This window comes from Oncorhynchus mykiss, chromosome 17 (assembly GCF_057628025.1).
Source record: "Oncorhynchus mykiss isolate SJ-2025 chromosome 17, ASM5762802v1, whole genome shotgun sequence".
In the NCBI taxonomy this organism is placed as follows: Eukaryota; Metazoa; Chordata; class Actinopteri; order Salmoniformes; family Salmonidae; genus Oncorhynchus; species Oncorhynchus mykiss.
This window is the reverse complement of record NC_143038.1, coordinates 66,722,479-66,742,867: the sequence shown is the minus strand read 5'-3', so window position 1 is coordinate 66,742,867 and position 20,389 is coordinate 66,722,479. Positions and strand designations below refer to the sequence as shown.

Sequence of the window (20,389 nt, the reverse complement as noted above, 5' to 3'; positions counted from 1 at the left end):
AGCTGCATTCATCCAAACTACAAAAAATACAGCGAAAGGCCATTTCAGAGATTTGCTGTGGGAATTGAAAAGAAACTATTAAAGTTGTCCTTCTTTATACGTGTAAACATTAGATCCCTTTAATTCATAATGTCATCAAATAACATTCAGCCCAAACAGGTGTGAAACAACTGATGACTGAAGAGCAACAGAAGCTACAGTCCTCCCTCTGTTCTGTTCCTGGTACAACAGTCCTCCCTCCGTTCTGTTCCTGGTACAACAGTCCTCCCTCTGTTCTGGTCCTGGTACAACAGTCCTCCCTCTGTTCTGGTCCTGGTACAACAGTCCTCCCTCCGTTCTGTTCCTGGTACAACAGTCCTCCCTCTGTTCTGTTCCTGGTACAACAGTCCTCCCTCCGTTCTGTTCCTGGTACAACAGTCCTCCCTCTGTTCTGGTCCTGGTACAACAGTCCTCCCTCCATTCTGTTGTGGGTACAACAGTCCTCCCTCTGTTCTGTTCCTGGTACAACAGTCCTCCCTCCATTCTGTTGTGGGTACAACAGTCCTCCCTCCATTCTGTTCCTGGTACAACAGTCCTCCCTCTGTTCTGTTCCTGGTACAACAGTCCTCCCTCTGTTCTGTTCCTGGTACAACAGTCCTCCCTCTGTTCTGTTCCTGGTACAACAGTCCTCCCTCTGTTCTGTTCCTGGTACAACAGTCCTCCCTCTGTTCTGTTCCTGGTACAACAGTCCTCCCTCTGTTCTGGTCCTGGTACAACAGTCCTCCCTCTGTTCTGGTACAACAGTCCTCCCTCTGTTCTGGTACAACAGTCCTCCCTCTGTTCTGGTACAACAGTCCTCCCTCTGTTCTGTTCCTGGTACAACAGTCCTCCCTCTGTTCTGGTCCTGGTACAACAGTCCTCCCTCCGTTCTGTTCCTGGTACAACAGTCCTCCCTCTGTTCTGGTACAACAGTCCTCCCTCTGTTCTGGTACAACAGTCCTCCCTCTGTTCTGTTCCTGGTACAACAGCCCTCCCTCCATTCTGTTCCTGGTACAACAGTCCTCCCTCTGTTCTGGTACAACAGTCCTCCCTCCATTCTGTTCCTGGTACAACAGTCCTCCCTCTGTTCTGGTCCTGGTACAACAGTCCTCCCTCCGTTCTGTTCCTGGTACAACAGTCCTCCCTCTGTTCTGTTCCTGGTACAACAGTCCTCCCTCTGTTCTGTTCCTGGTACAACAGTCCTCCCTCCATTCTGTTCCTGGTACAACAGTCCTCCCTCCATTCTGTTCCTGGTACAACAGTCCTCCCTCCATTCTGTTCCTGGTACAACAGTCCTCCCTCCATTCTGTTCCTGGTACAACAGTCCTCCCTCTGTTCTGTTCCTGGTACAACAGCCCTCCCTCCATTCTGTTCCTGGTACAACAGTCCTCCCTCCGTTCTGTTCCTGGTACAACAGTCCTCCCTCCATTCTGTTCCTGGTACAACAGTCCTCCCTCTGTTCTGTTCCTGGTACAACAGTCCTCCCTCCATTCTGTTCCTGGTACAACAGTCCTCCCTCTGTTCTGTTCTTGGTACAACAGTCCTCCCTCCGTTCTGTTCCTGGAACAACAGTCCTCCCTCTGTTCTGGTACAACAGTCCTCCCTCTGTTCTGGTACAACAGTCCTCCCTCTGTTCTGTTCCTGGTACAACAGTCCTCCCTCTGTTCTGTTCCTGGTACAACAGTCCTCCCTCCGTTCTGTTCCTGGTACAACAGTCCTCCCTCTGTTCTGGTCCTGGTACAACAGCCCTCCCTCCATTCTGGTACAACAGTCCTCCCTCTGTTCTGGTACTGGTACAGCAGCCCTCCCTCCGTTCTGGTACTGGTACAGCAGCCCTCCCTCCGTTCTGGTACTGGTACAGCAGCCCTCCCTCCGTTCTGGTACTGGTACAGGAACCCTCCCTCCGTTCTGGTACTGGTACAGCAACCCTCCCTCTGTTCTGGTACTGGTACAGCAACCCTCCCTCTGTTCTGGTACTGGTACCCCATTTCTTGTTTTATTATCTTTCTATATTTGATCAGTTTTTCTCTCTGCATTGTTGGAAAGGGACCGTAAGCAACAATTTCACTGTTGTTTACACAGCATGTGACCAATATGTCATTAAAAAACACCTCAGACTCCATGAGGAATGATTTGTCTCAGAACAAAATAACAGTCTATCCATGCTCAAACGTTAGTATTTCTAATATTAACCCAGCGCTGAGTAGAAAGGGTAACATGCTAGTATGGAGAATGGTTTCCACTAACAGTGTTGTGGCTGGTTGAGTCCTTAATCAAGGCAAATATCATATTCTGTAATGCCTATGGCAGTAGAGCCTACAACTTCCAGATTGTACTCCAAGAGAGTGACCGATACACTTTCACATCCGATACAGCAACCCCTCATCAGCCATGCAATCACCTTGATGGCAGTCTGCTACCAGCAATAACAACGTATTTTAATTTGTAACCTTTTATTTAACTAGGCAAGTCAGTTAAGAACAAATACTTATTTACAATGACAACCTACCCCGGCCAAATCCGAACGATGCTGGGCCAATTGTGCACCGCCCAACGGGACTCCCAATCACAGCCGGATGTGATACAGCCTGGATTTGAACCAGGGACTGCCGTGACACCTCTTGCACTGAGATGCAGTGCCTTAGACCGCTGCGTCCCTTGTGAGCCCAATAACAATAACACATCTTCACCAAACCAAGGATGTCGCATTTACAGCAACGACCTGTAACTATTCCCCAGGTCGTTGCTGTAAATGAGAATGTGTTCTCAGTCAACTTACCTGGTAAAATAAAGGCAAAATTAAAACACAAATATTTTAAGCCACTCCCGAGGACGAAGGCCCAGTGACGCTGCCTCGGAGAGACAATAGAGGGCTCTGCTTTAGAGTGGGGGTGGGGGGTGGGGGCACTGCATGGGTATTTGGGTCACCTCAGCCGTCCTAAACTAATGGCTGGGAAAATACTTTTGACAATTGGGAGAAGGAGAGAGGGAAAACGAGAGAGAGAGAGAGAGAGAGCGATACAGACTTCAAAATGCAGTTTCTCCCCAGACAAAACGTGAGCAGAACGGCTTTGGTTAAAACACAAAAAGGGCTTCGGCTGCATGGGGAATGTGTGAGAGCTGGGTGTGCACCACAGTTGGTTAATCCATCCAGAGGAGGCTTTTGTTCTAGTGTAGGACAGTCCTGTCTGGGAACAAGGCTAGATGGTAGTGTATACACACAAACACCACCTCACGCCTCCTCACCCGTTACTATCTTTCTGGCAGACGGCATATTTCTAAATTCTTCCTGTCCTAAACCATTGTAATATGTACAGAAATCAATACTTGAAATTGATCACAATTCTAATGTATTAAGGCCTAGTAGTCTTTTACACAAAAGAACACTTCTAGTCAGTCCAGTTAAACATCTAGTCAGTCCAGTTAAACATCTAGTCAGTCCAGTTAAACATCTAGTCAGTCCAGTTAAACATCTAGTCAGTCCAGTTAAACATCTAGTCAGTCCAGTTAAGCTCTAACACACCTAAGGTGACGAAAGCAGTAACAAACCATTCTTGCTGTCTCATCAAAATCACCATGGAAAGGAACATGAAGTACCCTTTTTCTCCTCTACATACCCCAGCAACACTATGAAGAAGATCACAACACACATATTTCATTAGGGCTCTCCATCTCCACACACATAACCAAATATATACACACACACACACACACACACGCACCTCAACCTCAAACACACCAGCACATCAACCAACTGCAATAACCAGACAGTGAGAAACCACTCTAGGCTATAGCCAAGACAAAGGACTGCAAATGAATGCACCCAAAAAGAGGAGGGACGCAGGCAGACTACCTCCGTCCTAACAACAAAAGCCTTACCCCCAGTCCTCCATTAGCAGAGTGAGACACGACGGCTAGCTACAGATACAGCTCCAGCTCTGAGGCACGTGGGCTCCACTCCTCTCTCTCCTCTCACTCTTCTCTCCTCCCACCCCTTTGTTTTTGTTCAGCTCAGAGCCCCGTTTTCTCAGACAGCTGAGCTCTCGCATCATCACATCATACACCGTCAACAAACATAGACACTGTCTTATCCAAGAGCACAGACACTTCTGGCCAGGCAACGTGTTGAGTGAAAGCGTGTGTGTGTGTGTGTGTGTGTGTGTGTGTGTGTGTGTGTGTGTGTGTGTGTGTGTGTGTGTGTGTGTGTGTGTTTCTCAATGGCTGAGTGATAATCCTCTGGTGTTTTGCTTGAATGGTTCAGTCAAGGAGGAAGAGAAAAGAGACTCTCATAGGGAGACGGGGGAGGAGGAACGAGGGATGAGGAGAAGGGTGGGGGGAGGAGAAATGAGGAATGAGTGGAAGGGTGGGGGGGATGAGGGATGAGGAGAAGGGTGGGGGGAGGAGAAATGAGGAATGAGTGGAAGGGTGGGGGGGATGAGGGATGAGGAGAAGGGTGGGGGGAGGAGGAACGAGGGATGAGAAGGGTGGGGGGAGGAGGAACGAGGGATGAGGAGAAGGGTGGGGGGAGGAGAAACGAGGGATGAGTGGAAGGGTGGGGGGGACGAGGGATGAGGAGAAGGTTGGGGGAGGAGGAACGAGGGATGAGGAGAAGGGTGGGGGGAGGAGGAACGAGGGATGAGAAGAAGGGTGGGGGGAGGAGAAACGAGGGATGAGTGGAAGAGTGGGGGGGGGGCGAGGGATGAGGAGAAGGTTGTGGGGGACGAGGGATGAGGAGAAGGTTGTGGGGGTGATGAGGGGGTGTACTAACCATGGCATCATGAGGGCACAGGATTGCATTGATTGATAGGACTAGAGACGATGAGGGTTAAAGGAGAGACATGGAGGTGGGGAAATATAGTATGAAGAGCCTCTGATGTGTAGCTAGGGAAGAGAGTGAGACACAGTGAGGAGGAAACAGAGAAGCAGACAGAAATGGAGAATACAGGAGTAGAAGGTAGAGGTGATTGAAGATGGAGGGAGAGAGTAAATTGTACAGGTGTGACCTTTACGACAGATGCCTGCCTAAATTAAGACCCAATCACTGGCCACTTTAATACATGGATCACTAGTCACTTTAAACAATGCCTCTTATTACATATCTTACATCATTCACATCATATGTATATACTGTATTTTATACCATCTATTGCACCTTTCCTATGCCGCTCGGCCATCACTCATCCATATATTTATATGTACATATTTTCATTCACCCCTTTTAGATTTCTGTGTATTAGGTAGTTTTGGGGGAATTGTTAGATTACATTACTGCACTGTCGGAACTAGAAGCACAATCATTTAGCTACACTCGCATTAACATCTGCTAACTATGTGTATGTGACTAATAACATTTTATTTGATTTGAGGTAATAGAGGGAAAAGGCATGTATTATTATAATTATTATTATTATTACACAAGAGGTTGACTCCACTTCAAGAGAAAAATAGAGTGTATTATCAATCTCATCTAATATTCAAAGGCGGATTTGCGAGTTGCCATGCAGACAGAAAGCCAATAATAAAACCCTGATTTGAATATTCATGAAGCCAAGAGAGCAACTCAGTGCTATGATGAGACAGTCATACGTGAGGGTGATCAGCAGCCAGGAAAATCTGGCAGCACATTCCAGAACAAAGGGTAACATGACGATGCTTTTACAACAGCTGATAGACCTGTGTAATATCATGCCATTCCTGTGAATGTAACCAGTAGTGCTTTCCTGTGTAGACCGAGTTGCTAGAGAGGAGGGGATGAGATGAGAGGTGATTAAACGTCACTGGGTAGGGCGCTAGACAGAGTGATGCTGAGCAGGGCAGGACAGGGGAGGGAGTGGGGGAGGGGGGCAGTGGTAAAATAAGGGGGCCACAGCTACAGCTCCCAGCTAGTCACAGTAAAATTCCACTGCAGTAAAGGACAGGTCCTCAATATCTCAGAACCCAAGGCAGGACCACAGCTAATCATCATAAACACTCAATGTGCTGCCTACACATCTCTCTGACTGCAGGCACTCGAGTACAGGTCGAGGAAATATTCAGGAAACAACCGAACTGCAAACTGATAACAATAACTTTATCTTAGGGCTTTTAAAGTCAAAATGTAGTCCTATTCTCTTAAAAAAAGCTATTTTCAAATCAACTGAATGAATTCCTGTTATGTCCAGTTCAAAGGCGTAGTTCACTGTACTGCTGACATTTACATAAAACACTCCCTCAATCTATGTGCTTTGGTAATTTCCCTTGAAGGTAACTGTGTAAGTCCCAATTCCACTGGGCCATACCAACTAAGTCCCAATTCCACTGGGCCATACCAACTAAGTCCCAATTCCACTGGGCCATACCAACTAAGTCCCAATTCCACTGGGCCATACCAACTAAGTCCCAATTCCACTGGGCCATACCAAATACACAGCATTTATTGGAAATGGAAACCTACGAAAATATAGGCCTATTTGAATTTTTAAATCCTCCAGGTAACTTAAGCCAACTGTTAACCTACAGAGTACGAAACATGAATGCAAACATGCTTTCTGCGGTCAGGCTACTAAGGTACCTTGACAAATGATGACATGATGTCTGTGGTTGTACAGTAAATCGAACATGTCCTGGTTTGATTAGATATGAATCATTTGTCATTGTAACCCTGAGACTGCCTTGTGTCTGAATGGTGGCGTAAGCTACACGAGTATGTCAGAGCAGACAGGCTCAACACTGATTCACAGTCATTAGGCCAGGGGTTTGTGCATTGTATTCCACTTTAAAACAGGTGTAGACTGACCAACCGTCCTTCTGAAGCACTACTGTGTCATCTGTTGAAATGGCTGTCGTCCATTCTTGACACATTGGACTAGTTCATGTACTGTAGCTTTATAACAACGTATAACGTAACATTAATAGTGATACACTCCCAAAGGTCATGAAGAAACGCAAAGGCATCATACTATCGAAAGTTTATCCCCTGGCTAAGAAATGAGAGAGAGAAGTTCATTCATTCACTTATTCATTCATGTCACTCTGTAAACCAAACAGAAAGACAACAGACAGAAAACACCACTGTGCTAGCTTTGTCAATACCTGATGTCTTCATCTACACCCGGAGCAGGATACAGTACTCCAATAACAAAGCATCTGGGTGAAAGGCTTCTAAAACAGTGTTCAGCGAAGCGGCACTGCCAGGGAAGACATGAAATATCGTTACACCGACAGCAACAAGAGGTTTTCAGTCTGACAGAGGAGGTAAGGAAGCTATTTCAAATAGGCCTACCTAACGCACCCAATGGGAGTGGAGACCTAGTAGATCTCCGAAAATGCCCTCACCTAAAGATAACAGACACGCACATACACGCATGAACACGCACGCACACACACTTTCCTCACTGTCTCTGTGTTCCTCCAGTACCCAACTGTTGCTGCCCCTGATACGCCAAAAATCCCACTACACTAGGATCTAGGATCTAGGATCTAGGATCTAGGATCTAGGATCTGACGTTGGTCATATGCAGCACTTGTTTTATTCAGGAGAGACGATGCATCCTGATGATCTCATCCTGCTCTACATACAGAGACAGTAGACATCATCAATTATTCAGTCGTACTGTGTAAACAGATAGGAGCAATGACCAACTCTACACACCTAGAGGCCTCCGCCAGGGTCCCACAGCTCCAACTCATCCCATATCATTTACCATACAGTACAGACACACTGCCAGTCTCAATCAGGAGTGCTGTCATCTTATCAACTATCACTACCTTAGCATTGTATGCAAATCTAATTGATTTTACAGGCCTTTTCAAATAATTTCTGGGGTTCTGATATTCTAAGCCAGCAAATATGCTCGCAGATCGCCCTACACAAAATAATAGGTTATACGCACAGACCAATAGAATAGTATAGTCTGTCACTGTGAGTCAACCAATAGAATGGCATAGTCTGTCACTGTGAGTCAACGAATAGAATGGCATAGTCTGTCACTGTGAGTCAACCAATAGAATGGCATAGTCTGTCACTGTGAGTCAACCAATAGAATGGCATAGTCTGTCACTGTGAGCCAACCAATAGAATGGCATAGTCTGTCACTGTGAGTCAACCAATAGAATGGTATAGTCTGTCACTGTGAGTCAACCAATAGAATGGCATAGTCTGTCACTGTGAGTCAACCAATAGAATGGCATAGTCTGTCCCTGTGAGTCAACCAATAGAATGGCATAGTCTGTCACTGTGAGTCAACCAATAGAATGGCATAGTCTGTCACTGTGAGTCAACCAATAGAATGGTATAGTCTGTCACTGTGAGTCAACCAATAGAATGGTATAGTCTGTCACTGTGAGTCAACCAATAGAATGGCATAGTCTGTCACTGTGAGTCAACCAATAGAATGGCATAGTCTGTCACTGTGAGTCAACCAATAGAATGGCATAGTCTGTCACTGTGAGTCAACCAATAGAATGGCATAGTCTGTCACTGTGAGCCAGCTGAGTATATGAGTTAGTCAACTAAAAAAATGTAAAAGGGTTCTGTTCTTTGGCTGTCCCCGATAGGTGAACACTTTATGGTTTCAATCCAGGTATAACCTTTCACACAAATAACCCTTTTAGGTTCTAGATACCAAGTTGTTTTTCTGAGTGTAGTCTTTAGTTCCATTGTTCCACTCACCTTTCTATGCAACGTCTTCCAGTCAGAAGGCTGTAGAGACAGTAGGGACTGTAGAGACATCCAAGAAGACAACAAAACTCCTGTTGCATTTTCCACCCACTCTATAAACCCTGATCAATGTCCAACCACTTCATCTATAACCTCATCTTACATCGGACTCCTCCTTGTGACACACACAGCCTCTCCCTTTCTCTGTACTTTAACACCAAGCCCAAGCAGAAACAGATCAGACACTAACTAACCAGACAACACCTTCCTACAACAAAACACAGCCATTAAAATGCCCTGGCTCACTCGGGTCTCTCCCAACAATGACAGGATACCCTAACCCGTCCCTCCCTGTTAAACTCCCTGGGAAACTATGCTGATGCTCTGCCCAGCCCACTTCACTCCCCAGCTGAACACAGCTGAAGGGAGCTGCAGTGGCCTCACCAGCAATGTCCAATTGATAAAAAAAAGTTCAATTGATAAGAGCAAAGCATGAGTCACTCTAAAGGTGACCTCACAGTTGACTAACAGCGAAGGAGACAGCAAACAGAGCTGCTCCCTACAGATTCCTCCTTGGGACGGGAGTGCTTGGCCAACTCCCCAAAACAAAAGATTGGCACTGGAAGCAGCACAGGGGAAAAAAAATAATGAGACAGAGAGAGGGGGGGTGGGGGGGGGTAGAGAGAGAGAGATAGACAGAGAGAGAGTGAGAGATTAGACCCAACCAAATCATGAGAAAACAAAAAGATAATTACTTGACACTTTGGAAAGAATTAACAAAAACACAGAGCAAACTAGAATGCTATTTGGTCCTACACAGAGAGTACACAGCGGCAGAATACCTGACCACTGTGACTGACCCAAAATTAAGGAAAGCTTTGACTATGTACAGACTCAGTGAGCATAGCCTTGCTATTGAGAAAGGCCGCCATAGGCAGACATGGCTCTCAAGAGAAGACAGGCTATGTGCTCACTGCCCACAAAATGAGGTGGAAACTGAGCTGCACTTCCTAACCTCCTGCCCAATGTATGACCATATTAGAGAGACATATTTCCCTCAGATTACACAGACCCACAAAGAATTCGAAAACAAATCCAATTTTGATAAACTCCCATATCTACTGGGTGAAATTCCACAGCGTGCCATCACAGCAGCAAGATTTGTGACCTGTTGCCACGAGAAAAGGGCAACCAGTGAAGAACAAACACCATTATAAATACAACCCATATTTATGCTTATTTATTTTATCTTGTGTCCTTTAACCATTTGTACATTGTTAAAACACTGTATATATATAATATGACTTTTGTAATGTCTTTATTGTTTTGAAACTTCTGTATGTGTAATGTTTACTCTTCATTTGTATTGTTTATTTCACTTTATATATTCACTTGATATATTATCTACCTCACTTGCTTTGGCAATGTTAACACATGTTTCCCATGCCAATAAAGCCCTTGAATTGAATTGAATTGAGAGAGAGAGAGAGAGAGAGAGAGAGAGAGAGAGAGAGAGAGAGAGAGAGAGAGAGAGAGAGAGAGAGAGAGAGAGAGAGAGAGAGAGAGAGAGAGAGAGAGAGAGAGAGAGAGAGAGAGAGAGAGAGAGAGAGAGAGAGAGAGAGAGAGAGAGAGAGAGAGAGACCAGCCCCCGGTGTCATGAAAGATCAGAGGGGCTCAATGAGACAATAATAACATGAGAGAAAAGCCTAGAGCATAACAAAGTGCAGTAAACATACACACTTCCCTATTGTGGTGACATCAAATTTACATAAATTATGACATCTATTTGCTTACCAAAACGTGTGTATCCAGGGTATCTGAGAACAACACCCTCTACCACCCACACATTCAGGAGGTTTTGTACAGAACAGCTGAAGTTACATAACTGTAACCTTTTCTGGAGAAAAAAACAACAATATTTTTAGTCAGATGGATTGGTCACTCAACTTGTTATCCAATGACCTGTTTGCAATGATCTTGTTTTAACCTTTTAGTTAACTAGGCAGGTCAGTTTAATTAAGAACAAATTATTTTTTAACAATGATGGCCTAGGAACAGCAGGTTAACTGCCTTGTTCAGGGGCAGAACGACATATTTTTACCTCGTCAGCTCAGGGATTCGATTTAGAAACCTTTTGGTTACTGGCCCAACGCTCTTTTTTTAATACATTTTTTATTTCACCTTTATTTAACCAGGTCGGCTAGTTGAGAACACCTTTATTTAACCAGGTCGGCTAGTTGAGAACACCTTTATTTAACCAGGTCGGCTAGTTGAGAACAAGTTCTCATTTACAACTGCAACCTGGCCAAGATAAAGCAAAGCAGTATGACACAGACAACAACAGAGAGGTACACATGAGGCCTCCCGGGTGGCGCAGTGGTTAAGGGCGCTGTACTGCACTGCAGCACCAGCTGTGCCACCAGAGACTCTGGGTTTGCGCCCAGGCTCTGTCGTAACTGGCCGCGACCGGGAGGTCCGTGGGGCGACGCACAATTGGCCTAGCGTCGTCCGGGTTAGGGAGGGTTTGACCGGTAGAGAAATCCTTGTCTCATCGCGCACCAGCGACTCCTGTGGCGGGCCGGGCGCAGTGCACGCTAACCAAGGTTGCCAGGTGCACGGTGTTTCCTCTGACACATTTGTGCGGCTGGCTTCCGGGTTGGATTGCGCTGTCTTAAGAAGCAGTGCGGGTTGTGTATCGGAAGACGCATGACTTTCAACCTTCGTCTCTCCCGAGCCCGTACGGGCGACAAGAGACAAGGTAGTAGCTACTAAAACAATTGGATACCATGAAATTGGGGTGAAAAAGGGGTAAAATTCAAAAATGTATATATATATAAAAAAAATGAGAGGTACACAAGGAGTAAACTATAAACAAGCCAATAACACAATAAACAAGTCAATGACACAGTAGAAAAAAATGAAGTCTATATACAGTGTGTGCAAAAGGCATGAGGAGGTAGGCAATAAATAGGCCATAGGAGCGAATAATTACAATTTAGCAGATTAACACCAGAATGATAAATGAGCAGATGATGATGTGCAAGTAGAGATACTGGTGTGCAAAAGAGCAGAAAAGTAAATACATTTTAAAAAGTATGGGGATGAGATAGGTAGATTGGGTGGGCTATTTACAGATGGACAGCTGCAGCGATCGGTTAGCTGCTCAGATTAGCTGATGTTTAAAGTTGGTGAGGGAAATAAAAGTCTCCAACTTCAGCGATATTTGCAATTCGTTCCAGTCACTGGCAGCAGAGAACTGGAAAGAAAGGCGGCCAAATGAGGTGTTGGCATTGGGGATGATCAGTGAGACATACCTGCTGGAACGTGTGCTACGAGTGGGTGTTGTTATCGTAACCAGTGAACTGAGATAAGGCGGAGCTTTCCCTAGCATAGACTTATAGATGTCCTGGAGCCAGTGGGTCTGGCGACGAATGTGTAGCAAGAGCGACATCATATAGACAGAGAAAAGAGTCGGCTCGAGAATTGAACCCTGTGCTACCCCCATAGAGACTGCCAGAGGTCCGGACAACATACCCTCCAATTTGACACCCGGAACTCTGTCTGCAAAGTAGTTGGTGAACCAGGCGAGGCAGTCATTAGAAAAACCAAGGCTATTGAGTCTGCCGATAAGAATATGGTGATTGACAGAGTCGAAAGCCTTGGCCAGGTTGATGAAGACGGCTGCACAGTACTGTCTTGTATCAATGGCGGATATGATATCGTTTAGTACCTTGAGCGTGGCTGAGGTGCACCCGTGACCGGCTCGGAAACCAGATTGCACAGTGGAGAAGGTACGGTGAGATTCGAAATGGTCAGTGATCTGTTTATTAACTTGGCTTTCAAAGACTCTAGATAGGCAGGGCAGTATGTATACAGTGCCTTGCGAAAGTATTCGGCCCCCTTGAACTTTGCGACCTTTTGCCACATTTCAGGCTTCAAACATAAAGATATAAAACTGTATTTTTTTGTGAAGAATCAACAACAAGTGGGACACAATCATGAAGTGGAACGACATTTATTGGATATTTCAAACTTTTTTAACAAATTAAAAACTGAAAAATTGGGCGTGCAAAATTATTCAGCCCCTTTACTTTCAATGCAGCAAACTCTCTCCAGAAGTTCAGTGAGGATCTCTGAATGATCCAATGTTGACCTAAATGACTAATGATGATAAATACAATCCACCTATGTGTAATCAAGTCTCCGTATAAATGCACCTGCACTGTGATAGTCTCAGAGGTCCGTTAAAAGCGCAGAGAGCATCATGAAGAACAAGGAACACACCAGGCAGGTCCGAGATACTGTTGTGAAGAAGTTTAAAGCCGGATTTGGATACAAAAAGATTTCCCAAGCTTTAAACATCCCAAGGAGCACTGTGCAAGCGATAATATTGAAATGGAAGGAGTATCAGACCACTGCAAATCTACTAAGACCTGGCCGTCCCTCTAAACCTTCAGCTCATACAAGGAGAAGACTGATCAGAGATGCAGCCAAGAGGCCCATGATCACTCTGGATGAACTGCAGAGATCTACAGCTGAGGTGGGAGACTCTGTCCATAGGACAACAATCAGTCGTATATTGCACAAATCGGGCCTTTATGGAAGAGTGGCAAGAAGAAAGCCATTTCTTAAAGATATCCATAAAAAGTGTTGTTTAAAGTTTGCCACAAGCCACCTGGGAGACACACCAAACATGTGGAAGAAGGTTCTCTGGTCAGATGAAACCAAAATTGAACTTTTTGGCAACAATGCAAAATGTTATGTTTGGCGTAAAAGCAACACAGCTGAACACACCATCCCCACTGTCAAACATGGTGGTGGCAGCATCATGGTTTGGGCCTGCTTTTCTTCAGCAGGGAGAGGGAAGATGGTTAAAATTGATGGGAAGATGGATGGAGCCAAATACAGGACCATTCTGGAAGAAAACCTGATGGAGTCTGCAAAAGACCTGAGACTGGGACGGAGATTTGTCTTCCAACAAGACAATGATCCAAAACATAAAGCAAAATCTACAATGGAATGGTTCAAAAATAAACATATCCAGGTGTTAGAATGGCCAAGTCAAAGTCCAGACCTGAATCTAATCGAGAATCTGTGGAAAGAACTGAAAACTGCTGTTCACAAATGCTCTCTATCCAACCTCACTGAGCTCGAGCTGTTTTGCAAGGAGGAATGGGACAAAATTTCAGTCTCTTGATGTGCAAAACTGATAGAGACATACCCCAAGCGACTTACAGCTGTAATCGCAGCAAAAGGTGGCGCTACAAAGTATTAACTTAAGGGGGCTGAATAATTTTGCACGCCCAATTTTTCAGTTTTTGATTTGTTAAAAAAGTTTGAAATATCCAATAAATGTCGTTCCACTTCATGATTGTGTCCCACTTGTTGTTGATTCTTCACAAAAAAATACAGTTTTATATCTTTATGTTTGAAGCCTGAAATGTTGCAAAAGGTCGCAAAGTTCAAGGGGGCCGAATACTTTCGCAAGGCACTGTATATAGGTCTGTAACAGTTTGGGTCTAGGGTGTCACCCCCTTTGAAGAGGGGGATGACCGCGGCAGCGGATAGTTTTACAAAGAGAGGTTCCAGATTGTCTAGCCCAGCTGATATGTACGGGTCCAGGTATTGAAGCTCTTTCAGAACATCTGCTATCTGGATTTGGGTGAAGGAGAAGCTGGGGAGGCTTGGGGGGGAGGGGTAGCTGTTGGCCCGGGGTTGGAGTAGCCAGGAGGAAGGCATGGCCAGCCGTTGAGAAATGCTTGTTGAAATGTTCGATTATCATGGATTTAACAGTGGTGACCGTGTTACCTAGTCTCAGTGCAGTGGGCAGCTGGGAGGAGGTGCTCTTGTCCTCCATGGACTTTACAGTGTCCCAAACCCTTTTGGAGTTAGAGCTACAGGATGCAAATTCCTGCTTGAAAAAGCTAGCCTTTGCTTTCCTGACTGACTGCGTGTATTGGTTCCTGACTTCCCTGAACAGTTGCATATCGCGGGGACTGTTCGATGCTATTGCAGTCCACCACATTATGTTTTTGTGCTGGTCAAGGGCAGTCAGGTCTGGAGTGAACCAAGGGCTATGTCTGTTCTTAATTCTGAATTTTTTTGAACGGGGCATGCTTATCAAAGATGGTTAGGAAATTACTTTTAAAGAATGACCAGTCATCCTCGACTGACGGGATGAGGTCAATATCCTTCCAGGATACTGTTCAAATATTTTATAAAGGTTTAAGATATATGATTAATTAATTCTAACCAGAAACTTAACCATTAGGGTTTAGAGGTTATGTAGCATGGACAAGGAGTAATTAAAAATAATAAACACCGGTCCAACTAGGTTGAAAACAAAGACAAAGAGAAGCCTTAACCTATGTTTGAACCGACCCGGCTATAACTCTGGGGAGATAAGATAGGACAGGGAGAGCCCCTCCAGGTTTCCCTTATCTGGGGGGGACTGGAACTTTTAGCTTTGTAGTGATCATCTGTGGTGAGAATTGTAGAGAAGTAGACAGCTCTCCTAATGTTAGTGTGCATGTACAGTATGTGCGTATGTTAAGAGAATGTTATATAAGGTATGTCTTTGTATATGCACAGGAGAGCTCTCGCAAATAAACTTGGATTTGACCAATTGTGAGCTGGGAATTCTGTCTGTTTCATTTAAAACCAGAACATTACAAACTCTGGTTTGCAGACCTATAAGGATAAGTGAAATTTATGAACATTGATTACAAAATTCTATATCAGATACCCGGGCCAGGTCGATTAGAAAGGTCTGCTCGCAGAAGTGTTTTAGGGAGCGTTTGACAGTGATGAGGGGTGGTCGTTTGATCGCTTACCCATAGCGGATACAGGCAATGAGGCAGTGATCGCTGAGATCCTGATTGAAAACAGCGGAGGTGTATTTGGAGGGCAAGTTGGTCAGGATAATGTCTATGAGGGTGCCCATGTTTACGGATTTAGGGTTTGGTGGGTTCCTTGATGATTTGTGTACGATTGAAGGCATCTAGCTTAGATTGTAGGACTGCCGGGGTGTTAACCATCTCCCAGTTTAGGTCACCTAACAGAACGAACTCTGAAGCTAGATGGGGGGCGATCAATTAACAAATGGTGTCCAGGGCACAGCTTTGAGCGGAGGGGGGTCGATAGCAGGCGGCAACAGTGAGAGACTTATTTCTGGAGAGATTAATTTTTACAATTAGAAGTTCAAACTGTTTGGGTATAGACTTGGAAAGTATGACAGAACTTTGCAGGCTATCTCTGCAGTAGATTGCATCTCCCCCTTTGGCAGTTATATCTTGACGGAAAATGTTGTAGTTGGGTGTGGAAATCTCAGAATTGTTGGTGGCCTTCCTAATCCAGGATTTAGACACAGCAAGGTCATCAGGGTTGGCAGAGTGAGTGAGTAAAACAAACTTAGGGAGGAGGCTTCTGATGTTGACATGCATGAAACCAAGGCTTTTTTGATCACAGAAGTCAACAAATGAGAGTGCCTGGGGACATGCAGGGCCTGGGTTTACCTCCACATCACCCGAGGAACAGAGGAGGAGTAGGATGAGGGTACGGCTAAAGGCTATCAAAACTGGTCGCCTAGAGTGTTGGGGACAAAAAATAAAAGGAGAAGATTTCTGGGCATGGTAGAATAGATTCAGGGCATAATGTGCAGACAGGTGTATGGTGGGGTGCGGGTACAGTGGGGGTAAGCCCAGGCACTGAGTGATGATAAGAGAGGTTGTATCTCTGGACATGCTGGTTATAATGGGTGAGGTCACCGCATGTGTGGGAGGTGGGACAAAGGAGGTATCAGAGGTATGATGAGTGAAACTAGGAGCTCCATTGTAAACTAAAACAATGATAACTAACCTAAACAGCAGTAGGCATATTGGCATTTGAGAAAGACATACAGCGAGGCATAAAGTAATCACAGGTGTTGAGAAGACTATAGAGTTCAGGTGCATCCTTGTCATTTCCGGTCACAACTTGCAGACTTGTTCACGTGCTGCTGTGCGTTTTGTTGCCAACCTTACTTTGCAACCTGACAACTTTACTGTTTTTACTTTTGAATTCCGTTTATATTTTTAGTTTTTCCCTCACTCAACTTTTTCACTCCGGACGTTTTATCTGGACATGGTTCGCCAGGACCTTCACCAGCCGAAGCTAAGTAGTAACATTAACATGATGCCTTCTAATTGCAGTCGCTGTAGTCATAATATACAGGAGAACGTTTGCCTTTCGGCGAGGATAGCTGTGCTGCAAGCCCAGCTTCAGACGCAATCGTTAGGCAAGGGTCATTTCAGTGTAGGAAAGGATGAAACAGCGTCTGTGCCACCAGTAAGTACAGATAGTAACGTTAGTATTAATCCCCTCGCACGGTCCCCGCAGCCGGACAACTTTCTCATGGCTTCTGGAGGGAAATGCTGTAGGAATGCTCAACCGGTGACGCTCATTCAGCCGACAGAAACTTTCAACCGGTTCTCCCCATTAAGCAGCGAGTCGGAGTCAGAGGCCGAGCCTTCTCTGGTCTCTACTCCACCCGTTACGGGGTCTGAGACGCCGAAGGCTCCCACCATTAGCTCTGACAAATTGAAAACCCTAGTCAATGGCGACTCCATTACTCGCAGTATTGGACTTAAAACGAATCATCCAGCGATCATATACTGTTTACCAGGGGGCAGGGCTACCGACGTTAAGGCTAATCTGAAGATGTTGCTGGCTAAAGCAAAAACTGGCGAGTGTAGAGAGTATAGAGATATTGTTATCCACGTCGGCACCAACGATGTTAGGATGAAACAGTCAGAGGTCACCAGCTTCAGAATGTAAATCAGCTAGAAAGATGTGTCGGCATCGAGTAATTGTCTATGGCCCCGTCCCAGTTAGGGGGAGTGATGAGCTCTACAGCAGAGTCTCACAACTCAATCGCTGGTTGAAAACTGTTTTCTGCACCTCCCAAAATATATAATTTGTAGATGATTGGCCCTCTTTCTGGGACTCACCCACAAACATGACCAAGCCTGGCCTGTTGAGGAGTGACGGACTCCATCCTAGCTGGAGGGGTGCTCTCATCTTATCTACGAACATAAACAGGGCTCAATCACCCCTAGCTCCACAATGAAATAGGGTGCAGAACAGGCAGAAGGCTGTTAGCAAGCCTGCCAGCTGAGTGGAGTCTGCCACTAGCACAGTCAAGTGTAATCAGCTCAGCTATCCCCATTGAGACCGTGTCTGTGCCTCGACCTAGGTTGGGCAAAACTAAACATGGCGGTGTTCGCTTTAGCAATCTCACTAGAATAAAGACCTCCTCCATTCCTGACATTATTGAAAGAGATTGTGATACCTCCCATCTCAAAATAGGCCTACTTAATGTTAGATCCCTCACTTCATAGGGCAGTTATAGTCAATGAACTAATCACTGATCATAATCTTGATGTGATTGGCCTGACTGAAACATGGCTTAAGCCTGATGAATTTACTGTGTTAAATGAGGCCTCACCTCCTGGTTATACTAGTGACCATATCCCCTGTGTATCCCGCAAAGGCGGAAGTGTTGCTAACATTTACGATAGCAAATGTCAATTTACAACAAACAAAAAACGACGTTGTCGTCTTTTGAGCTTCTAGTCATGATATCTATGCAGCCTACCCAATCACTTTTTATAGCTACTGTTTTACAGGCCTCCTGGGCCATAAACAGCGTTCCCCACTGAGTTCCCTGAATTCCTATCGGACATTGTAGTCATAGCAGATAATATTCACATTTTTGGTGACTTTAATATTCACATGGAAAAGTCCACAGACCCACTCCAAAAGGCTTTCGGAGCCATCATCGACTCAGTGGGTTTTGTCCAACATGTCTCTGGACGTACTCACTGCCACAGTCATACTCTGGATCTAGTTTTGTCCCGTGGAATAAATGTTGTGGATCTTAATGTTTTTCCTCATAACCCTGGACTATCGGACCACCATTTTATTACGTTTGCAAACGCAACAAATAATCTGCTCAGACCCCAACCAAGGAGCATCAAAAGCCGTGCTATAAATTCTCAGACAACCCAAAGATTCCTTGATGCCCTTCCAGACTCCCTCTGCCTACCCAAGAACGTCAGAGGACACAAATCAGTTAACCACCTAACTGAGGAACTCAATTTCACCTTGCACAATACCCTAGATGCAGTTGCACCCCTAAAAACTAAAAACATTTGTCATAAGAAACTAGCTCCCTGGTATACAGAAAATACCCGACCTCTGAAGCAAGTTTCCAGAAAATTGGAACGGAAATGGCGCCACACCAAACTGGAAGTCTTCCGACTTGCTTGGAAAGACAATACCGTGCAGTATCAAAGAGCCCTCACTGCTGCTCGATCATCCTATTTTTCAAACTTAATTGAGGAAAAAAAGAACAATCCGAAATGTATTTTTGATAATGTCGCAAAGCTAACTAAAAAGCAGCATTCCCCAAGAGAGCTTTCACTTCAGCAGTAATACATTAATGAACGTCTTTGAGGAAAAGATCATGATCATTAGAAAGCAAATTACGGACTCCTCTTTAAATCTGCGTATTCCTCCAAAGCTCAGTTGTCCTGAGTCTGCACAACTCTGCCAGGACCTAGGATCAAGGGAGACACTCACGTGTTTTAGTACTATATCTCTTGACACAATGATGAAAATAATCATGGCCTTTAAAACTTCAAGCTGCATACTGGACCCTATTCCAACTAAACTACTGAAAGAGCTGCTTCCTGTGCTTGGCCCTCCTATGTTGAACATAATAAATGGCTCTCTATCCTCTGGATGTGTACCAAACTCACTAAAAGTGGCAGTAATAAAGACTCTCCTGAAAAAGCCAAACCTTGACCCAGAAAATATAAAAAACTACCTACAATTTTAGAAAAAGCTGTTGCTCAGCAACTCACTGCCTTTCTGAAAACAAACAATGTATATGAAATGTGTCAGTCTGGTTTTAGACCCCATCATAGCACTGAGACTGCACTTGTGAAGGTGGTAAATGACCTTTTAATGGCGTCAGACCGAGGCTCTGCATCTGTCTTCGTGCTCCTAGACCTTAGTGCTGCTTTTGATACCATCGATCACCACATTCTTTTGGAGAGATTGGAATCCCAAATTGGTCTACACGGACAAGTTCTGGCCTGGTTTAGATCTTATCTGCTGGAAAGATATCCGTTTGTCTCTTTGAATGGTTTGTCCTCTGACAAATCAACTGTAAATTTCAGTGTTCCTCAAGGTTCCGTTTTAGGACCACTATTGTTTTCACTATATATTTTACCTCTTGGGGATGTCATTCGGAAACATAATGTTAACTTTCACTGCTATGCGGATGACACACAGCTGTACATTTCAATGAAACATGGTGAAGCCCCAAAATTGCACCCGCTAGAAGCCTGTGTTTCAGGCACAAGGAAGTGGATGGCTGCAAACGTTCTACTTTTAAACTCGGACAAAACAGAGATGCTTGTTCTAGGTCCCAAGAAACAAAGAGATCTTCTGTTGAATCTGACAATTAATCTTGATGGTTGTACAGTCGTCTCAAATAAAACTGTGAAGGACCTCGTTACTCTGGACACTGATCTCTCTTTTGACAAACTTATAAAGACTGTTTCAAGGACAGCTTTTCTCCATCTACGTAACATTGCAAAAATCAGAAACGTCCTGTCCAAAAACGATACAAAAAAATGTATCCATGCTTTTGTTACTCCTAGGTTAGACTACTGCAATGCTCTACTT

The 20,389-nt window shown here is 44.8% G+C and overlaps 1 protein-coding gene across 11 annotated transcripts in view; it reads right to left on the bottom strand.

The window, feature by feature from the left end:
* The window catches only part of LOC110494727 (protein kinase C and casein kinase substrate in neurons protein 1), a 44,810-nt gene that overhangs the window by 13,931 nt on the left and 10,490 nt on the right, over nt 1-20,389 (bottom strand). For 2 of the 11 annotated variants that reach the window (XM_090206405.1, XM_090206403.1), the window contains exon 3: nt 10,451-10,527. The exons of 2 other annotated variants lie outside the window; for them this stretch is intronic. The gene's annotated coding sequence lies outside the window, so the exon portion shown is untranslated. Of the gene's footprint in view, nt 1-3,897; nt 4,305-7,089; nt 7,185-8,668; nt 9,243-10,450; nt 10,528-20,389 lie in introns of those variants that run through there. 7 more of the 11 variants (XM_090206407.1, XM_036950783.2, XM_036950780.2 and 4 more) reach the window with 7 other exon arrangements.